The sequence below is a fragment of the Schistocerca americana genome, chromosome 4, assembly GCF_021461395.2.
Source record: "Schistocerca americana isolate TAMUIC-IGC-003095 chromosome 4, iqSchAmer2.1, whole genome shotgun sequence".
NCBI lineage: Eukaryota > Metazoa > Arthropoda > Insecta > Orthoptera > Acrididae > Schistocerca > Schistocerca americana.
The window spans coordinates 436612007-436629284 of record NC_060122.1 but is presented as its reverse complement, the minus strand read 5'-3'; positions in this window follow the sequence as shown (position 1 = coordinate 436629284).

Sequence of the window (17278 nt, the reverse complement as noted above, 5' to 3'; positions counted from 1 at the left end):
CAGGTCCTGTACGGGCCTTTCTGGATACAGAAAATGTTCGACTGCTGCCCTGGCTAGCACATTCTCCAGATCGCTCGGCCAATTGAAAACGTCTGGTCAATGGGGGCCGAGCAACTGGCTCATCACAATACGGTAGTCACTACTCTTGGTGAACTGTGGTATCGTGTTGAAGCTGCATGGGCAGCTGTACCTGTACGCACCATCCAAGCTCTGTTCGACTCAATGCCCAGGCGTATCAAGGCCGTTATTACGGCCAGAGGTGGTTGCCCTGGGTACTGATTTCCCAGGATCTATGCACCCAAATTGCGTGAAAACGTAATCACATGTCAGTTCTAGTATAACATGTTTGTCCAATTAATATCCGTTTATCATCTGCATTTCTTCTTGGTGAAGCAATTTTAATGGCCAATACCGTAGTTTGCACGGCAAGACAAGTATTACTGTGTACGAGTAATACACCTTGAGGCAGCATAACTCACGGCGGGTAAATTACCCAGATTATATTCACTCAGTATTTGTGAATCTGAGCACTTAGCGACATCCAACAGACTTTGCACGTAACTTCAAATTCTTATGAAATCTTTTCTCGCTGACACTTCCCACCAAACGATGGAAGGAAAAAATGTATCGCTTATTACATTTTTTGCTGTCCATACATTAAGCTTCAGCATCAGGCATAGCGTATTAATTTAGTTATTCTACTACTAATGAAGATTCACACAACACATTTTGCAAACAGTATCCTCGTATAACACTGAAGTTACCTGCAAAATTATGTCATTGTACGACATAGTTAAAGAGATATGACGTCATGAACACTGAGATGCGTGAAAATTGAGCTTTCGCTTAAAATGGAGCACTCATCTGGTGCTTCATAATGAAAGCTCTGCTAACAAACTTTAAACGTGTAATTTCAGATCTGTTCTGAACTTTCTCTCGTTTACATGTTTAACGTCAAATTAATAATCAGACATCTGAAGCTATTTCATAAGTGGGAATTCGATAATTTAAAGAATCGGGTGGTGCTGGTTTGGTTGATTGATTTGGAATAAGACACCAAACAGCGAGTTCATCGGTCCCACTCGGAGTAGGGAAGGATGGGGAAGGAAGTCGGCAGTGCCCTGTCAAAGGAACCATCCCGGCATTTGCCTGAAGCAATTTATGGAAATCACAGAAAACCTGAATCAGGATGGCCGGACAAGGGTGTGAACTGGATGGTGGTTTACTGGTGTGTTGCTGTTAGGTCGTAATAGTACACTACTGGCCATTAAAATTGCTACACCAAGAATAAATGCAGATGATAAACGGGTATTCATTGAACAAATATATTATACTAGAACTGAGATGTGATTACATTTTCACGCAATTTGGGTGCATAGATCCTGAGAAATCAGTACCCAGGGCAACCACCTCTGGCCGTAATAACGGCCTTGATACGCCTGGGCATTGAGTCAAACAGAGCATGGATGGCGTGTACAGGTACAGCTGTCCACGCAGCTTCAACACGGTACCACAGTTCACCAAGAGTAGTGACTACCGTATTGTGACGAGCCAGTTGCTCGGCCACCATTGACCAGACGTTTTCAATTGGTGAGCGATCTGGAGAATGTGCTAGCCAGGGCAGCAGTCGAACATTTTCTGTATCCAGAAAGGCCCGTACAGGAACTGCAACATGCGGTCGTGCATTATTCTGCTGAAATGCAGGGTTTTGCAGGGATCAAATGAAGGGTAGAGCCACGGGTGGTAACACATCGGAAATGTAACGTCCACTGTTCAAAGTGCCGTCAATGCGAACAACAGGTGACCGAGACGTGTAACCAATGGCACCCCATACCATCACGCCGGGTGATACGCCAGTATGGCGACGACGAATACACCCTTGCAATGTGCGTTCACCGTGATGTCGCCAAACACGGATGCGATCATCGTGATGCTGTAAACAGAACCTGGATTCATCCGAAAAAATGACGTTTTGCCATTCGTGCACCCAGGTTCGCGTTGAGTACACCATCGCAGGCGCTCCTGTCTGTGATGCAGCGTCAAGGGTAACCGCAGCCATGGTCTCCGAGCTGATAGTCCATGCTGCTGCAAACGTCGTCGAACTGTTCGTGCAAATGGTTGTTGTCTTGCAAACGTCCCCATCTGTTGACTCAGGGATCGAGACGTGGCTGCACGATCCGTTACAGCCATGCGGATAAGATTCCTGTCACCTCGACTGCTAGTGATACGAGGCCGTTGGGATCCAGCACGGCGTTCCATATTACCCTCCTGAACCCACCGGTACCATATTCTGCTAACAGTCATAGCATCTCGACCAACGCGAGCGGCAATGTCGCAATACGATAAACCGCAATCGCGATAGGCTAGAGTCCGATCTTTATAAAAGTCGGAAACGTGATGGTACGCATTTCTCCTCCTTACATGAGGCATCACAACAACGTTTCACCAGGCAACGCCGGTCAACTGTTGTTTGTGTATGAGAAATCGGTTGGAAACTTTCCTCATGTCATCACGTTGTAGGTGTTGCCACCGGCGCCAACCTTGAGTGAATGCTTTGAAAAGCTAATCATTTGCATACCACAGCATCTTCTTCCTGTCGGTTAAATTTCGCGTCTGTAGCACGTCATCTTCGTGGTGTAGCAATTTTAATGGCCAGTAGTGTATGTTCTCATATGATTGTCCATATTTGTTTTAATATTTTTCCATCGATTGTTTACAATCGATTGCCAACATTTACTGTTGTGGGGATTGATGCATGGCAATAATAAAAAAGATCAGGCTACAGTTCACCACTCTCATTTCAGAAATTACAAAATTCGTTTTCCTACCACGAGCGCTAACTAAAATCACTATTAATAAAACTACTTACCACTGTACCCTGCATCTGAAAGGTTTATTTTTGTTTGGATACAGTAAAACTGTTGTTTTGACATCGAATACGACGCCCTGTAGATTGTTACATGATATTAGTTACGTATCTACAAAGGGGATTGTCGATAACTACATCACAGTTGCACAGTTAACGTATATTTGCCTTACATTTAAATTAATATTTTAATTGTTACAGCAATTGCTTGTGTTAAATCTAGTGGAAAGGACAGTTAGAATGAAATCTTCATTTTTGAGACAACCAGCGACCCGCCAAGCCATACAGTTGTCGCTGTCGTAACACTTGACAAAATAGTGGGCAGTCGGAGATCAGTGGTGCTCCGTGGCCTCCAGCGATTCGTTACAGAGAGAGTAAAGCTCGAACCATCTAGTCTGTTCCCCTGAGGAATGTGTGCTTCTGGTACCGGTCCAGCAAGCTGACTCTTTATGTGATCTGTGGACCGATATATAAATTTTCTCCGGAGAACAGCATGTGTTGAGACATTTCGAAAATTGAGACCCGCAGCTAGGGACACGCGCTAGAGCGGTCCCTTGTTTTAAACAGCTAGTCCGCCAGGTTGGAAAGGCGAAACGTGTGACGAATAGAACTCAAGTGCTGCGATTTGATGATGCCAGCCAGCACAAGTGTGGGTTTTAGATGAGTCCTGTCTTCATCCAAGCGAAGTTTGGGCTGATTGGCGACTTTTGTTTTGGTTAAACTTTTGAAGATTAGGAACAACAGGAAAAATTCAAAAAATGGTTCAAATGGCTCTGAGCACTATGGGACTTAACATCGGAGTTCATCAGTCCCCTAGAACTTAGAACTACTTAAACCTAACTAACCTAAGGATATCACACACATCCATGCCCGAGGCAGGATCCGAACCTGCAACCGTAGCAGTCGTGCGGCTCCAGACTGAAGCGCCTAGAACCGCTCGGCCACCGCGGCTAGCAGGAAAAATTGAACTCGCTCTTAGAGAACGACTTTTAAACACAACACATAACTTGGTGCGCATATACATTTATCTCTCTCTCTCTCTCTCTCTCTCTCTCTCTCTCTCGCTCGCTCGCTCGCTCTCCCTAGTCGTTTAGACGTTACCGACCGTCCGCAATACCAGTCCTGCGCTGTCACCCGCAGCCATTGCTGGTTGGAATCCATTACCTCTGTGATGCCGTGGATCCATCTTATCCTTTGCTGCCCTTTTCTCCTTTTGCCTCCCATGTTCCCCAGCATAAACGTCTGTTCCAGCGAATCGTGTCTTCTCAAGATGTTCCCAAAGTAGTTCATTGTTTAAGTTTCAGACATTCCAAGGAGCACACTGGTTTTATTTACTGTAATACGGACCTATTCATGCTCTTTGCCGTCTGTGGAGCTCTAAGGAGTTTCCTCCAACATCACAACTCGGAACAATGCATACAGACAGAATCATTTTAATACCGATAAAGGAATATGCTAACGCGTTTCTTGTCATCTTCCTCTGAATATATTGTCTTCGGTAGCTTAGCGACGAATTGGATGTCAGTATTCTCTGTTTGACCTGATCAAGGTAACAGAAATTTTGCAGCACTGGTGACTGTCGATAGTTCGCTTACCGTCATCTAATTTACGGAATTCTATGTGATGTAAGCACAGTCTCATTCCATTGTGTTTGGAACGTGCCCAACTGCAACATTTCAAATGCACGCGACGAATTTTGTTATCACTGACTTTGATACCTGTAGATGACTATTTTTCTTCCACGTGCTACAGCAGAAGAAAACTACCCCTTTCGTTAACTTGTTTTTGCTTAAAATACTTTTTATTACCTCCTAACGATGGTCCACTTGCATCACTATTTGATTCTTGTTACGTCAACTTGCGTAATGACAATGTGTTGGTAGCACTGTCTCTCCTTACCTGTTGTGCTGTGCAACGGACAGTCCAGCTTTGCAGATCAGTACTACAAAATGCGAGGAGTTTCACGAACTCTCTCCACGACCGTGCTTCTCTTTTCACGACCATATGGAATTCCTTTAAGAGAAGTCATCATCACATTAGAAAAAATATCACTTACTGCTGTAACTCGATAAATAAATAAGTTTCGAGTATTGTCTTTACGACAAAATATTCACCCCCTTTGCTTTCTTCTATCTGTCAGAAACCATGTTCAGTATCTTAAAAATTTTATGAAATATAACTTAAGCTATCTTTTTCGTGGCGTGAGACAACAGAGGCGCCAAATCGCATCGCTAATTTTAGTTACTCGATATGGGTAAGAGGTATGTATAATCCCGCTGCCTTGTTGAAAAACTTTTTCGATGTGTAATTTCCGTTTCGTACATTGCAATGCATGCCTAAAACAAAGGTGGCCCTGCCCAGGGTTGCAAAAGATTCATGGAATCTGCTACCGGCCCTAGGGGGACGCTAAAAGAGAAGCGCATGTTCCGTCATCAAGCTAATTATTCAATTGTACTCAGGGCTACTACATAACTAAGTCTACATAATGTAAGGAAGGGCGATAGATCCGTTTCCTACGACTGACTGTCTGCTAAAGACTTGTGACACATGCATAATTGTGCCCTTCTTTACGCCGAACCGATAATAGTGACACTACCGTAGGCTTGCGAATAGTGGAGATCAGAAAGTAGTTTCCCTGTAAACATTTTTATTATTTTTAAAATGGAATGACTAATTATATGTTTTAGTGTTGTATCTGTGATAATAAATGGTATCCTACAAAATGCGAATTTGTTTAAACCCTGAAACATAATTAATATTCCAATAAAGGTTTGAACACTATGGCTCGATTAATTATTCAAGCTAACTTCAACAGCAGTCGGGGGCGCTAAAGTAGTGCTCACAGCCCGTCGGTGGCTAGGCTAGTGCCGATTCCGAATTAGGATCACACAAAAGTAGCCAGCGACTTCGTGATTCACAGGAAAATCATAAAATTATGTATGGTGGGTTTCTCAATTTAGAAGCCGGTTCATCGTCAAGCTATGATATGACACTATAAAAAAAAGATCCGAAAGCATTATTTTTTGTAGTGAAAAGTTTTCTTTAAAATGCGTGAGCAAGACGACATAGAAAAACTCGCGAATCCGAAAGCAGAAATAATTCAAGAAGTCGTTAATTTTTTAAACAAAAATAAAAAGGTTTCCCAAAGTACTAACTTCATTTACGGATGTAACTTTATTTACATATAAAAAAAACAATTTTTGGAAATCGTGGTTCATAATATGAGAGCAGTTTTCTGTGTTTCTTCTGCCCAGCCTCAACCATGCTCGTATGGACGAGCCCTTGATCTCTTCTCGGACTGCCTGTTCTCATTTACTAGTTTCGATTACTACCTTCCGTAGTACAGGTAAATTAACGTTTGTTGGTGAAACCGCATCTGTTATTTTATCTAATCTACGGTAATTTCCAATGATTTTCTCGAGTGGCTGTTGACAGTATAATCTGCGAAATATTGCTGGCCATTTCTTATACAAAACTGTCAAGTAAGCTCCAAGTGCTTCCTCACCACCTGAAAGTGTTTTTGGACGACGTCATGATACGTGGTGTCGAAGTAGCGAAATATTCCGCTATTTGATGATATGTCACACACTTGGATCATATTCCGTGTAATTCTGCGCAAAATATGAGGTCGGGCATTTTACAGGACGAAATCCCTTCTCCAAAATTCCTCACGCAATTTGGGTATTGAACTAATCACAGGACAACTGTCTCATAATGCAGGATATGTTACCTTCAAAAACTTTTTAACGCCCAAATAAAACGCAAAGTAGTGGCGCAAAATTCTTCTACATCTACTCCCGAACTCTGCAAACCTCTGTGAAGTGTGTTTACAGTAGTGCGTGCCATTGTACCATATTCCGTTCGTGTAAGGAGTGAGAAATGAATGACTGCTTAAGTGCTTCTAAGTTTGCCGAAATTATTCTAATCTTGAATCCGCGGTCCTTATGGGAGTGACGCATAGGATGCTGTAGCATACAACATGTTTCGTGGCTAATTTTTCGAGGTGGTAGTGCACACCAATTCGAACAAAACATTCCATACAATACATGTCCATTTTTGTTGGTTACGGAGATAAGCAGTTAGAATGGGACCCAAAGAAGTATTCACGAAGGCGTCTACTGACAATGCGACACCCTTGTTGCGCAACGGTCTTACTGTAACTCCCTCATAATTTCTATACTACGGGGTGATTACGAGGTGCGGCTAGAAAAAAACCGGACTGATGCTGGAAAAAAACATTTATTTACAATTATTTACAATTTCATGTTATCTCCTTCAATTTACTCTCCTCCTCGGTCTCTACACCGCTCCATACGAATTTTCCACTGTTCATAGCAATGCTGCAGATCATTTTCGGTAAGTCCACACATTACTTCCGTCGCTTTTTCTTTTACTGCTTCAACAGTCTCAAATCTAGTTCCTTTCAAAGCTGACTTGACTTTAGGGAAAAGAAAAAAGTCACAGGGGGCCAAATCAGGTGAGTAGGGTGGATGATCTAAGATGGGAATGTTGTGTTTTGCCGAAAACGTCTTCACTGACAACGCACTGTGAGCTGGGGCATTGTCTTGGTGAAGGATCCATGGCTTTTTTCTCCACAAATCGTTCCTTTTTCTCCGTACTCGCTCACGTAGGGTAGCCAGGACGCTAATGTAGTAATGCTGATTCACTGTTTGTCCCTCTGGTACCCAATCAATGTGCACAATCCCTTTGATGTCAAAAAAAAAAAAAACAATCATCATTGCCTTGAATTTCGATTTTGACATTCGTGCTTTTTTTTGTCGTGGAGAACCAGGAGTTATCCAATGCATCGATTGGCGTTTAGTTTCGGGATCGTAAGTAAAAAACCACGATTCATCGCAAGTAATAACATTTTGTAAGAAGGTGGGATCACTTTTAATGTTTTCCAGGATGTCAGAACAAATCATTCTTCGGCGTTCCTTCTGTTCAATTGTGAGACACTTTGGAACCATTTTTGAACACACTTTGTTCATGTTGAAACTTTCATGAGGAATCTGCCTAACACTTTCCTTGTCAACTCCTGTTAACTCAGACACTGCTCTGATTGTTAAACGGCGATCTTGTCGAACAAGTTTACCGATTTTTTCAATGTTTGCATCAGTTTTTGCTGACAATGGTCTGCCAGTGCGAGTGTCATCACTGGTGTCTTGGCGGCCATCTTTAAATCGTTTAAACCACTCAAACACTTGTGTTCGCGATAAACAATCATCGCCGTACACTTGTTGTAACATTGCAAACGTTTCACTTGCAGATTTTCCTAGTTTGAAACAAAATTTGATGTTAACACGCTGTTCTTTCTGTACACTCAACATTTTTCCGACGCACAGACAAAACGTCAACTACTTAAAATAGACGCCACGGGCAGACTGAGTGCAGGAGGCAGATGAAACTCGAGCAGTAGGCGGAGCGAGAGTCACGTGATAGGCCACGCGACTTTCAGCCTTATTGCATTCGTTTTATTGTTTCACCAGTACTAGTCCGGTTTTTTTCTAGCCACACCTCGTATAATTAAAGTTCAACTTTCAAAACGTCGTAGAAATAACACCACTGGTCAGAATGACGTCAAATTGCAACGGAATACTATTGGAGTAGAGGGAAAACGTATGGCAAAAGAAAAAAAATAGTGTGAAAATTTTTCAATAGATGTCGCTGTATGTGCCAGAATATGTAAATGAAAGATCTGTCACGCACACGACCCATTGAAGGTGGTATAAACACGCCGGGTACACAACTTTTCCTCGTTTCGCGCCTGCGACGTTCGCCATGACTGTCGGTGCAGGATCGCACTCTGCTTGTAAAGCTGTATTACAAGAATGATGACTGTGCACACGTCGCTCTGCAGAAGTTCCAGACACTGAAAGGGTTTGAAAAAAAAAAAAAAAAAAAGGCGTTGGTCCGATGACTGCCGTGGGTCTGGAGAAAATGATTTGGAAACTCGAGAAGACGGGTTCTTTTGGCGTGCAGCCTGGTAGAGGGAGGAAACGAATTGATTCGACGTCAGTGGAAGCAGTGCAGGAGGAGACGAGTGTTGGCGTGCAAACGTGTGGTGCACGAGAATTATCGGAACATTGGACATAGCATACCCGTGAGCACAGTGCGTAAAATCCTACGAAACATCCTTCTTTGCTACCCATTCAAAATTACCCATGTGCACGAGTTGCTTCCTGTTGACCTACCAGCAAGAGAGACCTTTCCTTCAGAATTTCTTGCTTGCATGGAAGTGGACAATGATTGGCCGTGGAAGATTTTGTGGACGGACGAAGCTCACTTCCATCTGGCAGAATATGTTAATACACAGAATTGTCAAATATGAGCAGCGGAAAATCCACAAGCAATTCAACTAGTACCACTTCATCCTGAAAAGTTCACTGTGTGGTGAGGGTTTACTGGTTCATTTATCGTAGGGTTATATATTTTCAAAGAGACAGGTGCTTCCGGTCGGGTTACCTGTACCGTCACTGGTAAGCGCTATGAGTTTCGTTTGCGCAGCCACGTCATTCCAGCTCTCCAACAGCGTGTGTGTGTGGATGGGATCATTTTTATGCAAGAAGGTGCACCTTCTCACATTGCAAATCCAGTTAAGCAGCTGCCATTTCGGAAATGGTAGAATTATCAGCCGCCATTTCCCTACAGCCTGGCCGTCCCTATCACCTGGTCTTAATCCGTATGACCTTTGGTTATGGGGCTATCTGAAAGATATTGTGTTCAGTGTTCCAATTGCAATGTTAGCTGCATTGAAGGCACGCATTGCGCAACACATTCTGAACGTGACACTTCGGTCAGTTGCGGAACACCTCTCTCTCGATTTCAGATTGTTGCAGAAAACGGTGGACAGGATATTGAACATGTTTTGTCCAAATTAATAATCCAATTTGATTTTGATTGATGCTTTTTATGTGATTTTTGGGCTCAGGACAATTAAAAACCGATTTTTCCCATTCGATGCCGTGGTGGATCGGCTTACGTAACTAACAGCATCACACCTGTACACCCACGCAAACTCAGTAACACAGGTAGCCGGCCGAAGTGGCCGCGCGGTTCTGGCGCTGCAGTCTGGAACCGCGAGACCGCTACGGTCGCAGGTTCGAATCCTGCCTCGGGCATGGATGTGTGTGATGTCCTTAGGTTAGTTAGGTTTAACTAGTTCTAAGTTCTAGGGGACTAATGACCTCAGCAGTTGAGTCCCATAGTGCTCAGAGCCATTTGAACCATTTTTTTTTTTTTGAGTAACACAGATAGTTTAACGTCAAACGTACACCTTAGGCATTGTTGTATGATTCATTTCTCATTTGTCGTCGACCATTATTAAATTGTCTTTTGCTACATTTTTTAACTGTTTATTTTTCTTCTGCTACACGTTTTCCCTCTTACACTATAATATTCCGTTGCAATTTGACGTAATTCTAACCAGTGGTGTTGTTTCTACAGAGGTTTGAAAGTTTAAATATACTCACCCTGTACTTACATCTTTATGTCCATGCAACTATTACACTTGTTGATTATTTCAGTCTGTTCCTCTGTACCGTTTATTGTTGTTATTGTGTTCTTCAGTCCGAAGACTGGTTTGATGCAGCTCTCCAAGCTAGGCTTTCCTGTTATAGGCTCTTTATTTCACTTTAACTATTGCAACCGACATCGATCTGAACCTGCTTAAGTGGCAGCATTGGTCCCCCTCTACAAATTTTAATCTCCACATTTTGCTCCATTACCAAATTAACCATGCCTTGAAGACTGTGGGTGTGTTCTATCAAGTGCTCCTTTCTTCTACTGAAGTTGTGCCAAAAATTCCTTTTCCGCCCGATTCAGTTCAGTGCCATTTCATTAGTTTCCCACCTGCCTGTTTTTATAGTACCACCTTTCAAAACCTGCTAGTCTCTTCTTGTCTCTACTGCTTATCGTCCTCGTTTCGCTTCCCGTATAACGTAAACACCCCAGACAAATACTTTAAGAAAGAGACTGCTAGCTGACTCCCGGCATTTCCTTTGTTCAAAATTGGCTCTGAGCACTATGGGACTTAACATCTGAGGTCATCAGTCCCCTAGAACTTAGAACTACTTAACCTAACTAACCTAAGGACATCACACACATCCATGCAGGATTCGAACCTGTGACCGTAGCGGTCGCACGGTTCCAGATTGAAGCGCCTAGAACCGCTCGGCCACACCGGCCGGCCGTAGTTCCTTTGTCTTCGAGTAAAATCACATAAATTCATTCTGAAAATTTATGTACAAAATCTTTATGTAAAATTTAAAAGTGTTTGGTAAAATTTATACGCCTTTTTCGTACTGATTTTTATCAAAACACAAGCTCTGTGAAACGTCACACCAGATGAGGAAATTGCCCATTACTTGTTTCAGTTGCGCTCCTGTCGTTTGCTGTAAGTCCTCATCCATTTGTTGTGCCATAACCAGCTGGGTTAGATCCGCTCTTACAGAGAGCGTGGTTGATTCTTGAGAAGTTGTCGGCAACTATGTTGTTAGATCCCCGCAGGTGAGGGCAACCGGCAGTGAACTGTGAAATGAATTCCAAGTGGCGAAACTGCCAAGGGGACCAGTAACTGCAAGGATTGTTAAACACCAAACAAACAGATTTATGGTATGTAAAGACAGTGAAATGTCGTGTCTCAGCTTGGATGTCATGATGTGTTGTGTAGTATTAAATCATGAATCTTAAACATAACTAATGCCCTTCAGGAACATGATATATTGCGTAGTTAACTAAACTGTGCTTTTCAAAGATATGAGCGAGCCACAGTATCCTCAATCCTGATCAACAGTTACAAAATTTCATTACATATTTATGTGAAAAACATACATTTTTGAGAAGTTTCGGATACTTGCAAGGATTTTCGTAATTTACGATGCTTTGCACAGTCTTGTCGGAACTATAAACTATAACTGAATACTGATGTAGTAAATATTATAACTTTATTACTTTGATGAAGAGCGAAAATCAAAGAACAAAATACTCTGGAGCGTAAACAGAGAGATCTTAAAAAATTATGGAGAATACTTAAACAAAAATGCTGTTAACTCGTCTGTCACGTAGAAACAAAGATAGTACACACTTTCAGCTACTTGTTCAACTGCTAGTGTCGCCACACAGCCCCCCCCCCCCCCCCCTGTAGTGCAGAATTCCTGAAATGAAAAGATTCTTCTGCTGAATTATCCTGCCCGCTGTTATGCGAACTGCGCTAGCATCGGTTGGTGAGAGTGCTTGTGGAGAAGAGAAGTGCTTGTCGACACGTGAGCGTCTGCAGCGGCTTACTCTATTGACGATGACAGCATGGCGACAGTTGGAATCGGCAGTGTAGGGGCCTCCTCAGTAGGGAAATATCTAAGAGCAGACGTCGGCTGAAGGAGAGCCTGCCGCTGCGGTGTCATCTGACAGAAGGAGGTATGCTGGTTTTATCTGTTCAATGGAAATCCTGTTTGCCTGGTGTTAACTAAGACATCATCGTGTGAGCGTCTGTTTCTAATACTTCCGGGCTGGTGTAAGGTGGTTGCAAATATGCTCTAACTACATCCATATAGAGCATGACTTGGGCACACTGAGTAAGGTCCTTATGCACAAAAATGGGTGGGTTCGTATGGCGAGACATTGTTGAAGGTCGGAAATTTGCAATGCAGTTCTTCATTTGTAGCACTAATGAGTAAAGATCCTGAAGTTGATTTCCTTGTTCCGTGGGGAAAAAAAATCCAACGAAAGTCTCAGAGTTTCGCTGTACATCATTTCTACTGCTGAAGCACCAAAGGTTGGTCTTGAATAATACCAGTGACAATGCTGTCAGCCAGTAAGACTTGTGACACATCAACGGAAATTTGAGTGTTCTGTAGCAGCGGTCCTCCATGCTGTTTGGCAGATAGCAGCTGGCAGGGTGACGGCAAGTGAAAAACGGTTCAAATGGCTCTGAGCACTATGGGACTTAACATCTGAGGTCATCAGTCCCCTAGAACTTAGAACTACTTAAACCTAGCTAACCTAAGGACGACACACACATCCATGCCCAAGGCAGGATTCGAACCTGCGACTGTAGTGGTCGCGCGGTTCCAGACTGAAGCGCCTAGAACTGCTTGGCCACTCTGGCCGGCACGGCAAGTGAACTCACATAAAGCATCTATTCTGTTGAACAGAGAAGGCTCAAGTTGTCAGCCTTGATCTGTTATCAAATCTGTCTTGAAACCCATTTTGTCAAAAAGCCCACGCAATCTCCACTGCAGAAATATCCATAAATAGATGTGGTTTTGAGCCGGCAAATAGACCTGTCAATGATCATGAGAACATATTTGAATCCTTGCATTGGCGCTAGTGGCCTTCTGCAGTCTATGTGGACATGAGAAAAACGGCCTGTTGATTCTTCTTGAAAGAAACTGAGAGACTTTTGGACATGCCGTCGGCCGACTTTGGCTGACTGACAAAGCAAGCACGTCTTATCTCACAAACAACAATCTTGTTGTACTCCAGCCAAAACATATCTGCCTATTACCATGTGAACTGCATCAAACACCTGCTCCCTATAATGGAAGGGAATGAAAGTTCGAAGTCACCTCTGTGAAATGTCACACCAGATGAGGAGGTTGCCCATAGATACTTGTTCCAGTTGAATTCCTATCGTTTGCTTTGAAAGGAACTTCTGTAAATCGTCATTGGTTTGTTGGGCCATAGCCAGCTGGGTTGGATCCATTTTTGCAGGGAGCGCATTGGTAACTATGTAGTCAACTCCTCGCAGGTGAGAGAAATTGGTAGTGAATTGTGTGATAAATTCTAACTGTCGATACTTCCAAGGAGAGCAGCAACTGCAAGGTTTGTTAAACGTCAAAGAAACAGATTTATGGTCTGCTAAGATAGTGAAATGGCGTTCCTCAGCTTCTGGTTGAAAATGTCTAATTGCTTTGTAGACTGCTAACAGTTTGCAGTTGGAGGCACTCCAATTAGTGTGTGCATCAGACAACTTGTGGGGAAAAATACATGGTGTTTGAAAAAATAAAAAAACTCCCTAGTGTTAAGTATAAATCTAATGAGGAAATTATTGAAAAATTTCATCAATGAGTACATATCATGAAAGAGAATACCTTCAAGTTTTGTTTAATGTTAGTAGACGTCAATGTGAGATCCATTTGTGACCCTGCACACGTCGAGATGTTATTTCACTTCTCGCCACGTTTTCACCAACATTTCAGGTGTAACTGACCCAACTGCCACGATGAGTCTTTCCCGTAATGATTGATGTCTCGTCTCCCATGGGGTTAAGTCTGGGCTTGGTGCTGGCCAAGGTATTGGCCAGCCCTGCCTATCCACTTTCCTGGAAAGCAAGTGTCAAGAGCCGCACGCACATGGCTCCTGTAATGAGGTGGTGCGCCTTCTTGTTGGAAGAACACAAGGCCCTTTTCTGCCTCAATATCGCCCATTTGGGGAAAGACGTACTCTGTCCACATGTCACAGTAAACATCCCTGTTTTTTGTACAAAAATGAAAGGACCACTAACACGATCTTCCATCAAACTGCACCAGACGTTAACTTTGGGAGAGTCATGTTGGTGAATAACTTTGTTTGGATGCTCTGCCCCCCAAATTCTGCAGTTGTGATGATTAACTGTTCCACTGACATGAAATATAGCCTCATCAGAAAAGAGAATCTTTCTTAAAAAAAAATTTACATCATCATCAATTCTGTGTAGAAAGTCAACGGCAAACTCATACCTTTCGATTTTAGCGGTAGCTTTTATTTCATGTAACAGCTGCAATTTGGAGGTGCACAACAAAAGTCTTTTACACACAACTTCATACACAGAACCTTTAGGCACTCCTAATTGTTGACTACGTCTGGCCAATGACTTCTTCAGGCTCTGTACACGTGAAACATGGATCTGTTCAACAACACCTTCAGAAGTTGTCGGTCTACCTGGTGATTTTGCTTTTAAAACACTACCAGTCTCCTTGAAAGACATTAACCAATGATGGATAGTTTTTTCTGTAGGTGGTTCACCACCTCACTGATGTCTAAAATTATGCTGCACTGTTATAACTGACTCAATTTTCACAAGCCAAATAACACACTGTGATTTCTGTTGCAGAGTACACATTGTTGCTGAGTTGTTCTGCACTGCACTGCACTGCATGCATGTCTGGACTGAACTGAGAGAACAAAGGAAAAATATAGCGCTGGTGCCATCTCAAGGTCAAGCAGACCTGCCAACTGCAGGGGAGCCAAACTTGGAGAGTTATTGAATCAAACACCATAAACTAGAAAAGTGTGTGTCATTTTGTACAGATTCTAGGACACATTAAAACTAGGGAGTTCTCTTCCAAACACTGTATATCGAGGGACTCCTATGGCCCTTTTACCAGCTGATGCAGCACTGCTCCTATTGCTGTCTGACTAGTGCCTATGGCCACAGCCATTGGCACTGAAGGAAGAGGGTTATCAAAACCATTGCCTCTCACATGGATGATTTCAGTTTGTGGAATTCAGACAACATTTCAAATGTCAACACAATGTGGCATTTTTGTCGTGAAGTGTTGCCGTTAAGCAATGCTGTGAGTGGTGCTTGGACTGCGAGTACTTTTGGTAGACGATGCATGTAGAAATTAGCTGTGTTCAAAAAACAGCGTAATTGCTGGTATGTTTTGGGTAGGGAAACTGGCTGAAACAAATCCACCTTGTTGTTGATATAGTTTAGTATTCTATAATTAACCATCTGGTTTCAGTGTCATGCTTTAAAAAAAGATGATCGTACATCTATCTCTGCTTATACTATTGCTATTCCTTTACTTTCAAACAGTGAATTCTGAGTTCACTAGTCTTCATTGGATGGATTTCACATTAACCACACATACTGAAAAGACCTAGAAGACAAATATTTCTTCTATAGTTAGAGGTTTCCAGTAACGAATACTAGACCCACTTGTCTTTTCACTTAGAAATATATTCCCAGTATTGTCATTCATTCATATCATTATTACAAATCCACAGTGCATCATCTATTAGTAATAGCATAAAGAAATCCATTGGTGTATTGCTAGTAGGATGAATATACAAACTACCTTGTTTTGTAAGTAGATGATACTGCATGTCATGTAGTGCTTTACACCAAATTTCTCATCATTTCTTTACTTCTGTCAGTGAGTATTCTTGATCATTTTCAATTTCATCACCACTACTGCTCATATATTTTGAATTCAAAATCCACAAATGTGTGAAAGTTTTTCTTTCAGTCTATCATTAGTAATCCAAGTTTCACAGCCATCCTCCTCTGATTCATTATCTCTGTAATCTGTCACTGCTCTCTGATACATTCAGTAATTTATAGTCATTAAATTTTTCATTCTTTCTACTGTTTTTAATATTAGAAGGTGCTGGTGTCAGTTTATTAGCTGCTATATGAAACCAAGCACAAGACGAAATTGGACAGAAAAATTTCACCTGAGAGTTTGTTACTTGCACAAATGTGTGCCCTGGTGTAAAACTAGACTGAACAATACACCTGTGCACAAGCATTCTTATAAGTATCTGTCATACTAGGCTCATGACAGTTGTTGATGCTTGTGAGTGTCAGCTGCAGCAAACATGTAAATTTCATCTTCTCATTTGTAGTGCTGTATATCATTATGAATTTGGCTAGGCAAAAAAGTGTTAGTAATAATCTGATAGAACCCTTAATTTTAAATAAAGTTGAATGGCCAGTTTGTCATGTCAGACATTTACAATATTTTGACAATACAGATTTTCAGCTGAGAATATTTTCTTTATTTATTTATTCATTCATTCGTCCAAACAATCTTTCCAGACTGTGAGACACAGAACAAATGCAAAACAAAACAAAACAGTAATAGAATACAACACAGCAAAAATACAATATTATTTAAGCAGATACATAAATCTTAGCTTTATCTACAAAAGAGCTTGCACTACTTACAGTAGCTGCACTATCTTGGTCCAAGTCTCTTGTATCTCAAATGTTCTAAAAATTCTGCCACTGAGTAGAAGCAGTAATCTAATAAGATGATATGATTTTTACTAATGAGGAAGACTGTTGTAAATTTGTATACTATTGTTTATTGTGGAAGTTTTATAGGCTTATGTCCTTACTGAATGGACCTGAAGCTCTTCCTATTGTCTTTCACCAAGCTCACAGATACCAAAATTTTCATTTACGTCCTTAAATTCTTTCTACCATACTTAAAAGTTTCTGTATGTACATACAGTAAGGTGGGAGATATACAGTCAAAATAAGTGAAGAATTGCAAAGTTACATGGTCTTTCTGTGTACAGCCTGATTCAAACTTCCTGGCAGATTAAAACTGTGTGCCCGACCGAGACTCGAACTCCCCCCAGGCTGTGGCTAAGCCATGTCTCCGCAATATCCTTTCTTTCAGGAGTGCTAGTTCTGCAAGG